The following is an 11935-nucleotide window of genomic DNA, read 5'->3' as shown; positions in this document are numbered from 1 at the left end:
CCGACTGGCCGATATTAATTATGCCTTTCTTTTTGTAACACAATTTCACTGTTCACGGAGAATTTTTTTTGTACGGAAATATTAGAACAAGTTTAGAATGCGTGTGTGTACATATATGTGGCTGCACATAGGCCTCGACCGCAAGTGGATGAACAACGGGGAATCGAAGAGACGGCGAGGAGGATGGCGGCGCACACAAAACGGAAACGGATGGAAAATTTCGAAGTTCGGAGGCGAATAGAAAATGGAATTTTTCACTGCCGTGGTGTCAGGGAAACTCGGACGGGGAGTTGACACGAACAAAACAATAAATTTTGCAGCGATACGACCGAAATTAAATGTTCGGCCCACTGTTGAAGACCGGCAGCAAGAACAAGACGGTAGAAAGCATATACTTATCTCTAACGGAAAAATCACCGCTCGAAGGACCACTGTTTGTAGGGGGGCGATCCTGCCGCTAAAGATCCTGGAAAATGTAGCCCAAGTGAAAATTCCCACGTCGCAAGCGAAGATGAAGAGTAAGGCGGGGGCGTCGTGGGCAATTCAAAAATCGTCAGCTTTATTGCGCTGCATACATGGTACTAATTAGCTTAAACGTAAGGGCTGCGCTCCCGACCGATAAGCTAAGCTTAACAGTGCGAGAGCGGGCCCGAGAAGTGGAGCGCTAACAAGCCGTCCCTCAGCTCGCCTAGCAGCGAGCGAAGCTCGGGAACTCGGGAGCGGGCGTTCGCGAACATCGAAGAGTGGGCGCGGGAGCGCTAAGAACTAGCCCGATAAGCCGTGCGAATTTTGTTTAAGGAGTTGCGAAGTTTTAAAAAAAATAAATTATTTGTGAGTAAAACACGTCAAGCGGGTTTGGTGGACAAAAATCAACTGAATATTCTTTATTGATAATGTTTTAAAGAAAACTTATTTTAGGTTTACAGAAGTGCTTATTAGTTTTTCTTATGAATTATTCTGATTGACATGTGTAAGATCGTTGGCCTTTAGTTAGCCTGAATCTAATAACGATCGATGAACTATGCATTTCCTGTTTACTGTGTTATATTGCTTATTTGGATTTTATATTTTCTTAGAACTCATTTTGGTTGGCATGTGCCAGATCGTTAACCTGTGCATTTCCTGTTTGCTATATTACTTTAATATATTGTTTATTTAGCATTTAATGAGTTAAGCAATTCTTGTACTTTATTATTAAGAGGTGGTAAAGAAGAAATTGGGTTTTGGACATATGCGGGAAGTGAAGTGGGGTTATACTTAACTTCTCCCTCTTTTAGATAAGAATTCTCCTGAATTCTATTGTTATTGAGCTGAATTTTAATTTTCTTGTGTTTTAAAACAATGTACGCAATTAATACAATTATTGACAAAAGTATGGTTGCATTATAAAAATAATTTTTGTCTTTATGTGTTTTTAATTTTCTTATGTTCGACCAGTTAATCTTATTATTTTCCAATATTTTCTCAAAAGTGATTTGTTTAGTAAAATTTTGAGTTTGGTTTGATTTCTCATATAAAATTCTTTTCTTATCTAATTCGTATGAATTTGTAAAATAATTATTTTCTATACCTATTGTACAATTTGTAAAGTGTATTAGAATATTTTTTTTTTCATTTTAATTTCATTGCTGTTGCAATTTTGATATAATGTTTCGTTTTTTGCATTCTTAATTACTACGGTTTCTTCGTCTAGTTCTAATATTTGCATTTCCTTTCTGTGTATCAGTTTGCAATTTTTCTTAAATACACAATGTTTACTTTTCCGCATATCTTTTAATTTTTTATTTGTTTTATAGGTGTATGTTGAATTTTTATAATTAAATATCAATTCTGATTCCTGATCTATTTCAAAGTTTTCTTCATTAAGCATCGGTATTATCTGTTGTATTTTTACTGTTATAAAGTTTTTTGGTATTTCTATTGCGAATACTAAAAGATTATTTCTGAACATAGCCGTAGCTAACTTTATATGGTTTAGTTTGTTGAAATCGATATTGTATTTTTTTATTTCGTGATCTGTTAATATGCTGGGATGTAATATATTGTATCTAGCAGAAGCAACGTTATCCTGCAAATGTTCATTCTTATTTTTTATTAACTGAATTTTTATCTGTTGGTCGTAATATAAGTTCTCCTGGTATCTGTTATTTTCGAATTTGCTAATTGCATTCAATTGTCTCTCTATTGCCTCTCTATCTGATTTAACTATTTGTTCAATGTATTTTATTGTATCGTTGAAATACGTATTTATGTAAATTTGCTTGTTTAATGCTTCCTCTGTTTCCTGCATGTTTTCTTTAAGGGGGTAGACCACCCAGACATTTTTTAAAAATCTAATTTTTTTTTTTTAATCAATCTTGATGCCGATAATCTTACGGTCATTTTAAAACATTGAGCTTAAAAATATCTCATTACTTGTGGATTCTACAGCTATTAGAAGTGCTACGGTATACCGTAGAGTACTTTCTTTATCTTCTTTTGCGTTTTTCTCAAAACAACGTTTTTTTAAAACGGTGTACATGATTTCTCAAAAACCGCCGGACCGATTCTCTTCAAATTTTTTACACAGCTTCTTTATAATGCCCTCTATGGCATGACGTAGGATTTTTTCGATATGTTTTTTTGTTTTAAAGTTATCAATTTTTAAATCAAAAATTTTGTTTAAAAAAAAAAATTTTTTTTCAAAGTGCTCCCATTTGCTCAAAAAAAATTATTTCCAAAAACGGCTACGTCATGCTATAGCCATACTTATATAGCTTATAAAAAATTTTTGTTTTTGAATTTCGGATAACAAATGTGGTGTGCAGCATGTACACCATCCGACCATTCCCTAAAAAAAATTCGTTTTTCGACTGGCTATATCTCCGAGGTTCGTAAATATTTTTTTTTTCTTTCAATAAGTATTTTTTAGTTTAACATATGTACTTTGATGTACTAATAAATAAAAAGTTGTATTCCCAATAACTTAGTCAAAATGAATTTTTGAAAAACCCTCCAATTTTCATGCGTTCAGGGTGGTCTACCCCCTTAAATGTAGAGATATGATTCTCAACTTCTTTCCAGTCTTCATCGTCCACTGTTCCAAACAACCATTTTGCTGAACTACCTACTACATTAATTAATCCTCTTCTTTTGCGATTGTGGTTTCCATATAGGGTATACAATTTGTTTTTTGTTTCAGTTAGTTCCGATTGTAATATGTGTTTGTTGTCATTGTTTGTCATTTCTATGTTTTTTCCTATTTCGTTCAAAATATTGTCAATATCTTTTAAGTTTATTATATGTACTACTATATCTGTTGTGATAATTATATCTTGATTTTTCATCTCTATTTGCGCATACCCGTCCTGATCAGGTATTTCTTGAATCGTTAGTGTTCCCGCTGTTGTTGTTATTGCCATTGTCATTAGTATTGTCGTCAGCAACCTAGTCGTCGTCAGTATTTTCTGTAACGTTTCTACGCAAACTAGTCGCTCAGTTTTGAAGCTATCTGAATGAAACTTTGTAGTTAGCCTTCTATATACTCTCACTCGTATATATGTCGGAACGGGCCGGATCGGACGACTATATCATATAGCTGCCATAGGAATGATCGGAAAATTTTTACAAAAAAATTTTTAACTTTTTCAGTTTTCAATAGAATTGGATCAAATTTGAGATATAGCCATTTTACTATACTCTACAATTTTGCATAAAATTTTATGAAAATCGGACTACTATATCATATAGCTCCCATAGGAACGATCGAGAAATTAATACAATTAAATTTAAACCCTTTTCAGTTTTCAACTGATTTTCATCAAATTTTAGGTATAGGCATTTTATATTAGTCTTAAATTTTGTGTCAAATTTCATGAAAATCGGACTATTATATCATATAGGTGCCATACAAACGATCGTTTGATGTAGAGGAAAAATGCAAATCTTTGAATGTAAAACTGAAAATATAATATGTATAGGTGAATACAATGAAAGCAGGTATTACTTCATTGTTTTTTAACACAAATATATATCATTTATATTGTATGGTTTTTTATTCATAGAAGTTCTATCTGCAAGGGTATATAAACGGCGGCGTGCCGAAGTTTGCTTCCTTTCTTGTTTTTACTGACATATTCGACGCTTCCGTTTTATATGTTATTCTAAACTTTTCTGCTAATGAATTGTGTAGTCTTTCTACATCTGAATTGCCAGTGTGACTATTCGGTTTTGTTAAGTGTAGTTCTATCCCTTCTTGTCTTAGTAGTTCTTTAATCCTGAATGAATCAAATTCGTTATCAGCTATTATTTTACCTGGTTTGCCTATTTTCGTAAAATGTTCCTCCAATTGTTCTACCATAGTGATTTGATTTCTATCATTTAATGGGTATACTGCTGCGAACTTTGAAAACTTATCTATGGTCGTTAAAAAATGTGTATTTTTTATTACATATGTATCCACGTGTATTATCTGATTTTTATCTGATGGGGTTTCCGTTTTACTGAATTTATTTTTAATAGGATTTCTATCATATTTTATTTCTTTGCAAAAATCGCATTGGTTTGTAACCATTTGCACCAACTCTAACAATTTTGGAAAGTAAATCTTGTTTTTCAATTGGTTATATGTTTCCTGAATTCCTGAAATTTGTCTTACTGCTTCTGTTTCATGTTCAATATCTTGAGCTCTGAGTGTGCATTTTATGAATTCTAATTGTTTGTTGTCTGAAAACATTTCTATTAGTTTTTCTTGTACTATGTTATACTCTTGATACGATAATTCTGAATAGATTCCGACTTTTCCTTTGGGTATATATTTCCTGAAAATATCTCCCATTGTTGGAAAGTCATGTTTTGCTATAAATATTATTGCTTTTCCATGTATTGTTTTATACCCGTCTGTTTTACTGTCTGTAATAATTATTTGTGTTTTATATTTGTTAACTATTTCCTCTTTTATATTAAAATGATTGTGTAAATTTTCTTCAGCTGAGTGTACCGTTGATGTTGAGAGATTATCTTCAATGTTTGCTATAATGTTTATGTCTGAAATATTATCTTTGTATTCATTGTCTCTTTCATTTTCGGTTTTGTTCGTAAGGTCGCTGTCTTCCAGTCTGCTAAGAAAATCTGCCACTCTGTTCTCTTTTCCTTTCAAGTAATCTATCTCAAATTGATATTCTCCTAGTTTTAATAACCATCTCTGGTGTCTAGGTGAAATATCTTTACCTTTATGTTTTGAGTGTAAGAATTTTATTGGCTGGTGGTCAGTTAATATTTTGAATTTATTCCCGTAAAGGTATGGTCTGAAATAATTGACGCTCCATAGTATTGCTAGGAATTCTTTGTCTGTTGCTGAGTAATTTTTTTCATGATTGTTTAGCGTTCTTGATGCAAAGCAGATTGGATGACCGTCTTGAGATAGGACAGATCCAATTGCATAATTTGATGCATCTGTAGTTAATGTAAATTTTTTTTTCAAAGTTGGGATATCTTAAAATTGGGTGAGAACTGATTAAATGTTTTAATTTTTCAAATGCTTCGACATATGTGGGGTCTTTTAGATTTATTTTAACATTTTTTTTCAATTACTTGGTTATTGGCTCTGCTACTTTAGCATAATCTTTTATAAATTTTCTGTAATAACCTGTTATACCTAAGAAGCTTTTTATTTGCTTCTCTGTTCGTGGTAACCCTAATTTTTCTATGATTGAGATCTTATTTGGATTTGGCTTAATGCCATCTTTTGTAATGATATGTCCTAGAAATTCAGTTTCCTTTTTCATGAAGTTACACTTGTCAATATGTATTTTTAATTTTTTCTTTTCTAATATTTGGAATATTTCGTTAATAGCTTGAATATGTTCTTTTAATGAGGTGCTGAAAATAAGTATATCGTCTAGATACACGACGCATTTTTATTAATGTGATTCATTCTTAAGTCTTTGGAATGTGGCAGGGGCATTTTTCAACCCAAATGGCATTCTTATAAACTCGTATAGTCCATGTGGCGTTACGAATGCCGTTTTTTCTCTGTCTGATTCTCGGACTAAAATCTGGTGGTAGTGTAGTATGCACATATATTGAATACCCACTGTACCAAGAGTACTTATCGGGTACACACTGTAACACTTTGTTGCAGTGTTTACATAACTCATGAACCTCAAGTGGACGAAATATGAACTGCCCACTTATACATTGGCCCGCACACAAATAGTGCAAGTGTCAGCATAAATGCAACACGAGCGGACCACATGTATGTATGTGCATATATCTCCGCGCTCAGCTTTAAGCGAGCATAGCTTTGTGTTTATGTATTTAAGAATATATAACCGTCTCTCTGCCGCCGCCTGCGAGCAGCGCAGCTACGAGACTTAGCCTTACTTAGACTTAAGAAATATTGTAAAAGAACAGAGACATTTTGATCGTTGGAGCGGCACCTCAGCTGCCAAACCCAACGTTAAATAAAACCTCTGGAGTATTCTATTATGATGTGGAGGTTATTTTATATCTTGGCAATTATATCTTAACATGGCGACCGTGACAGTCGCAATCATTTTAGATTGCAAGACTAAGTGAAAATATTTCTTAAAAATGAAAAAAATATACCACCACCATACATGGACCAAGGATATCAATGATAACAAATCATCGAAGAAAAGCTAAACGACTGGATCCGAAGATTGCAGACACAGGATCGGGAACACTACCGCGACCGTGACTAAAATATTATCATATAATCTGGCGATGATCCTATAACATTTATTGGAGAAACGACTGTTCACTGCGTCCTAGCAGACACCCATCGAGAAGAAATCAAAAAAAAAAAAAGGAAATCCGAGAGAGTGGAGTGTAATGGGCTGGAGTTAAAAAAAAAAATACAAGAAATAACGCACTTGAAATGAGAGTCTGAGTGAGTAGAGTGAAAGTAATGGGTAATCGCGGAGGAGTTGCGAAGAAAATAAAAAAAAAGAATAGCACACCTGAAGTGGCTACTCTATGCGAATAATCCACCTCCAGCGTGGACTACGTCCCAAAAACTTCAGAAAGAATTGGATTTTCTGAATGAACAAATAGTGAGCAACAAGAATAAACACCCAAAAATTGCTGCCACTCACTCAAGAAAAATTAATGAAAAAATAATAGAAAAACCTACAACACCCAAGCCATTACCAAAACTCGAAAAGACATGCCTGAAGGATTGCCCTGGACCACTATACAGCCCCCACTGTAACTACACCTGTGCGAGGACCGGCACCGGTAACGCCTGAGCCCAAAAAGCCGCGGACAGCAGCAGCAGCAATTAGAGTGCGGGAAAACCCCACCTGCTGCGCCACCGAGGGAACGTCAGCGTAGCCAAACCGGCGACGACCAGCTGACGTAGAGGGAAGAAACAACCAAACGAGCGGAAAATTTCTTTTTTTACCAATGCACTGCGTTGCATAATTTTTTTGATTGCACTGCGATGCATATTTTTTTATATATAATATAAAATAATTTGTAAAATTGAGCGGAACCTTTTCTGCCCAATTAGAAGTATGGCCCGTATAGCTGTACAAATAATAGGTAGGAGAAAATGTTAGAGAGAAACTAAGATTCTTTTTTTTTAATTTCCTTTTAATGAGAAGTAATAGAATAAGTAAAACAGATCAAATAAATGATTCTGACTATTACTTCTCAGAAAAATTATATAAAATTACAAAACATGACCCAAATGAGAATAAAAGAGAAATTGGAAAAATACCAATAGATACAACATTCGAAATGGGTCTTGTGGATTTAAAAACTGTGGTTTCCACTGCAAATGTAATTAATAAGGTGGAGACACAAAATATTGATTCACAGTTAACAAACATTTTATTGTCAATTATTGTTTTTATTCTGTGCGCAGTTTTATTTTGTATAAATGTTCCACAATAGGTGCATATCAAAAAGAGCCATAAATAAAAGCCAGGCTAATGACCTGGACAAGATATAATAAGCGCTGACAATATTTGAAATAAAATGTTTTTGAATTAATATCCAAAAAAAAAAATATATATATAAAATAAAACCAAACAAAAAACAAAAAATATGTATGACTATGTAAAATATATTAAGAACTAAAAATAAGAAAAAAAATATAAGAAATACATTACTTGAAATAAAATAATAATGATTTAAAATAATAAATAATTACAAAAAAATTAGCACAATGTCTAGTAATAAAGCTGACATTAGGAGTACCGACATGAGTGAGGAGATGCAGAAAATTGCCATTGATTGCGCAAGACAGGCTCTTAACGAGAATAGCATCGAATATAAGATTGCCGAACACATTAAAAATCAGTTCGATATACAATTCAAACCTAAATGGCATTGCATTGTCGGCAGTGAATTCGGATCTTATGTATCTCATGAGCCAAACCATTTTATATATTTCTATTTGGACAAGCTAGCCATTCTATTGTTTAAGAGAGGTTAGAAATAGAAAGTCAGTTATGATTCGAGCTTCGTTCACAAAATAATTCCATTAAATAATGGAATGGGACGAATTATACAAGGAATTAAATTATATAAAAATTGATTTTGACAAATCCTATAAGTCATTATCAAGAACTCGGCAAGCACAGCAAAATACTGTGAACAAACATGCTGAAATATTAGTAAACCGCTTTAACACTGCGCGTATACTGATACATGACCAGAGAGACAGGCTAGACAAAGCCCATTGGTCTCGAGTATCAAAGTTCTTGAACAGATTGCGAGAGAACTTAATATTCGTTAAACAAAGGTATAACTTGGGCATTTCAGTGCCAACTATACTAAACACCCCTTTGACAATAGAGACAGAGTCAGAACTATCAGATTCGCCAGCCCTCGAGCCGGCTGAGATAGATAACCCCGTCTCTACAGACCCCGAAATAGAGGAAAAAGATATAAATAACCTCACTATTCCTGCAGTCCTCATTCATTCTGAATTATCAGATCAGGACCTCACGGACACGGATAATAACGACAGCATTGTAGAAGTAAAACCAACCACAATGGCTGACGAAACCATTGCCCAAAGGGCATATATTAAGGAGATTTCGAATGCCATCCCAGAATTCAACGGGCAAAGGATACAGCTTCAGAGATTTGTAACAGCTTTGAAGTTGGTTAACCTTACGAAAGGCACTTTCGAAAATTTAGCCGTAGAGGTGATTAAATCCAAAATTGTAGGATCAACGCTGTACAGAGTACAGAATGAGACAACAATAAATGCAATAATAAAGAAACTGCAAGACACTATAGTCGGTGAAACATCCGACGTGGTGAAAGCAAAAATGTCAAAAACAGTCCAGAAAGGCAAAACAGAAGAAAAATGTACATCAGAAATAGACAACCTACGAAAGCTCCTCGAAGCTTCATATATTGACGAAGGCCTTTCGGCCGAACACGCTGACAAATTCAGCACGAAGGAAGCCATCACCACAATGGTTAAAAATTGTGAGCATGGCAGACTTAAAACAATATTAGAAGCAGGAAATTTCACAAACATGAATGAGGCCGTCACTAAGTACATACAATGTAGTACTGAAATGACAGGTAATGCCAATTCAATATTGTACGCCCACCGAGGAAACAACTATCGCGGCAACAATTACAGATACAATTATCGCGGTAGGGGTAATAGCCGAGGTAACTACCGAAACAATGGCTATAACCAAAATAACGGTTACAACCGGATTTATAATAATCAAAACAATAATTATTATAGAGGAAATAACCGCGGTGGAAATAACCGTGGCGGAAACAACCGCGGGGCAAGCAATAATCAGAATAATGTCCGAGTAACCCAAGGTAACTCGGGAAACCAGCAGAACCCTTCAGCTATTTAGAGCCCAAAAATGGCTCAGTAAAAACCATCAACCTTAATCTCAGCATCTTTGTAAAAATTAACAATGAAAGAACAGGTAAACCTTATACACTGTTGCTTGACACTGGTGCAGATATATCTATATTAAAAGAAAATGTAGATATATTTGAAAATGTAAATGATAAAATTCATACCCAAATATCGGGAATTGGTGAAGGCACAATCTCTTCAAAAGGCCAAGCCTGTATAGAACTCACTACAGGTAAATATATAATTCCGCACGACTTCTATTTAGTCGAGCAAAATTTCCCAATACCTAGTGATGGCATACTAGGAATAGATTTCATAAAACAATATAATTGCCAATTAGATTTCACACAGAGTGGCGACTCACTAATTCTTCGCCCAAACAACTTAAATTATCCCATTAAATTACAAATACTTCATACCTGTGAAAATAATGCCACAGTACTCCCAGCTCGTTCCGAAGTTGTCCGTGAAATACAAATTCCCTCAATAAAAAATCAAATACTGATATTAAATCAAGAAATTGATGAAGGAATTTATATCGCAAATACGATATCCAATCACAAAAATACTTATGCCCGTATTAAAAATACAACAAATTCCAATAAGATTGTAAATTTAAATAAAATTAAATATGAAACTCTAAATAATTATGATATCATAACAGAAAATAACGAAGGAAGAGATGACTTCGTTATGAAAAAGCTAATTAAAAACTTTCCGCCCTTGTTCAAAAATGAATTAAAAGAGTTATGCACAAGATATACAGACATATTCGGACTGGAAACCGAATCGATAACAACAAATAATTTTTACAAGCAAAAGCTTAGAGTGAAGGATGATGAGCCTGTATACATTAAGAACTATAGAAGTCCTCACAGCCAAGTACAAGAAATTCAATCCCAAGTGCAAAAATTGATAGATGACAAAATAGTCGAACCATCAACTTCAGCTTATAATAGCCCCCTTTTATTAGTTCCGAAGAAGTCCCACCCGGACTCTGACAAGAAAAAATGGCGATTAGTAATCGACTATCGTCAAATTGATAAAAAGCTATTGTCCGATAAATTCCCACTACCTAGAATTGATGATATTCTAGATCAACTAGGTAGAGCAAAATATATTTCATGCCTAGACTTAATGTCTGGCTTTCACCAAATTGAACTTGAAAAAAGTTCCAGGGATATAACGTCTTTTTCAACGAGCAATGGCTCGTATCGCTTTACGCGATTACCATTTGGCTTGAAAATAGCCCCAAATTCATTTCAGAGAATGATGACTATAGCTTTCTCTGGATTAGAGCCTTCGCATGCATTTCTTTATATGGATGACTTAATAGTCATAGGATGTTCCGAAAAACATATGCTCAAGAACTTAACTGATGTCTTTGGGAAATGTAGGCAACATAACCTAAAGTTACATCCTGAAAAATGTTCATTTTTCATGCGTGAAGTCACATTTTTGGGACATAAATGCACAGATAAAGGAATCTTGCCAGACGATAAAAAATACGACGTTATAAAGAACTACCCAGTCCCACATGATGCGGACAGCGCTAGACGATTCGTTGCTTTTTGCAATTACTATAGGCGCTTTATAAAAAATGTTGCCGACAACCAGGTTATGTAAAAAAAGATGTAAAATTCGAATGGACATCTGAATGCCAGAATGCCTTCGATCATCTTAAAACGGCACTTATAAATCCAACACTGTTACAATATCCAGATTTTTCTAAAGAATTCTGCATAATAACCGATGCAAGTAAGCAAGCGTGTGGAGCGGTTTTAACTCAAAACCATAATGATATCCAACTTCCAATTGCATATGCATCACGATCCTTTACTAAAGGAGAAAGTAACAAAAGTACTACTGAGCAAGAATTAGCTGCTAGTCATTGGGCTATAACACATTTTCGACCATATATTTATGGTAACCATTTTACGGTTAAAACAGACCATAGACCACTAACATACTTGTTCTCAATGGTAAATCCTAGCTCTAAATTAACACGTATGAGGCTTGAATTAGAGGAATTCGATTTTACGGTAGAATACCTGAAGGGTAAAGATAACTACGTAGCTGATGCAT

General features: G+C 34.3%; 1 pseudogene; it reads left to right on the top strand.

Moving 5' to 3' along the window:
* The first annotated feature begins 8173 nt into the window (after positions 1–8173).
* LOC147644187 (dynein light chain 1, cytoplasmic pseudogene) lies at positions 8174–8443 on the top strand (annotated as a pseudogene).
* The last annotated feature ends 3492 nt before the right edge of the window (positions 8444–11935 follow it).

Source organism: Drosophila serrata, unplaced genomic scaffold (genome assembly GCF_035046125.1).
Source record: "Drosophila serrata isolate PLE 108 unplaced genomic scaffold, ASM3504612v1 contig_224, whole genome shotgun sequence".
NCBI classification, from domain to species: Eukaryota; Metazoa; Arthropoda; class Insecta; order Diptera; family Drosophilidae; genus Drosophila; species Drosophila serrata.
The sequence above is the reverse complement of the archived record's forward strand: the minus strand, read 5'-3'. Positions and strand labels throughout refer to the sequence as shown.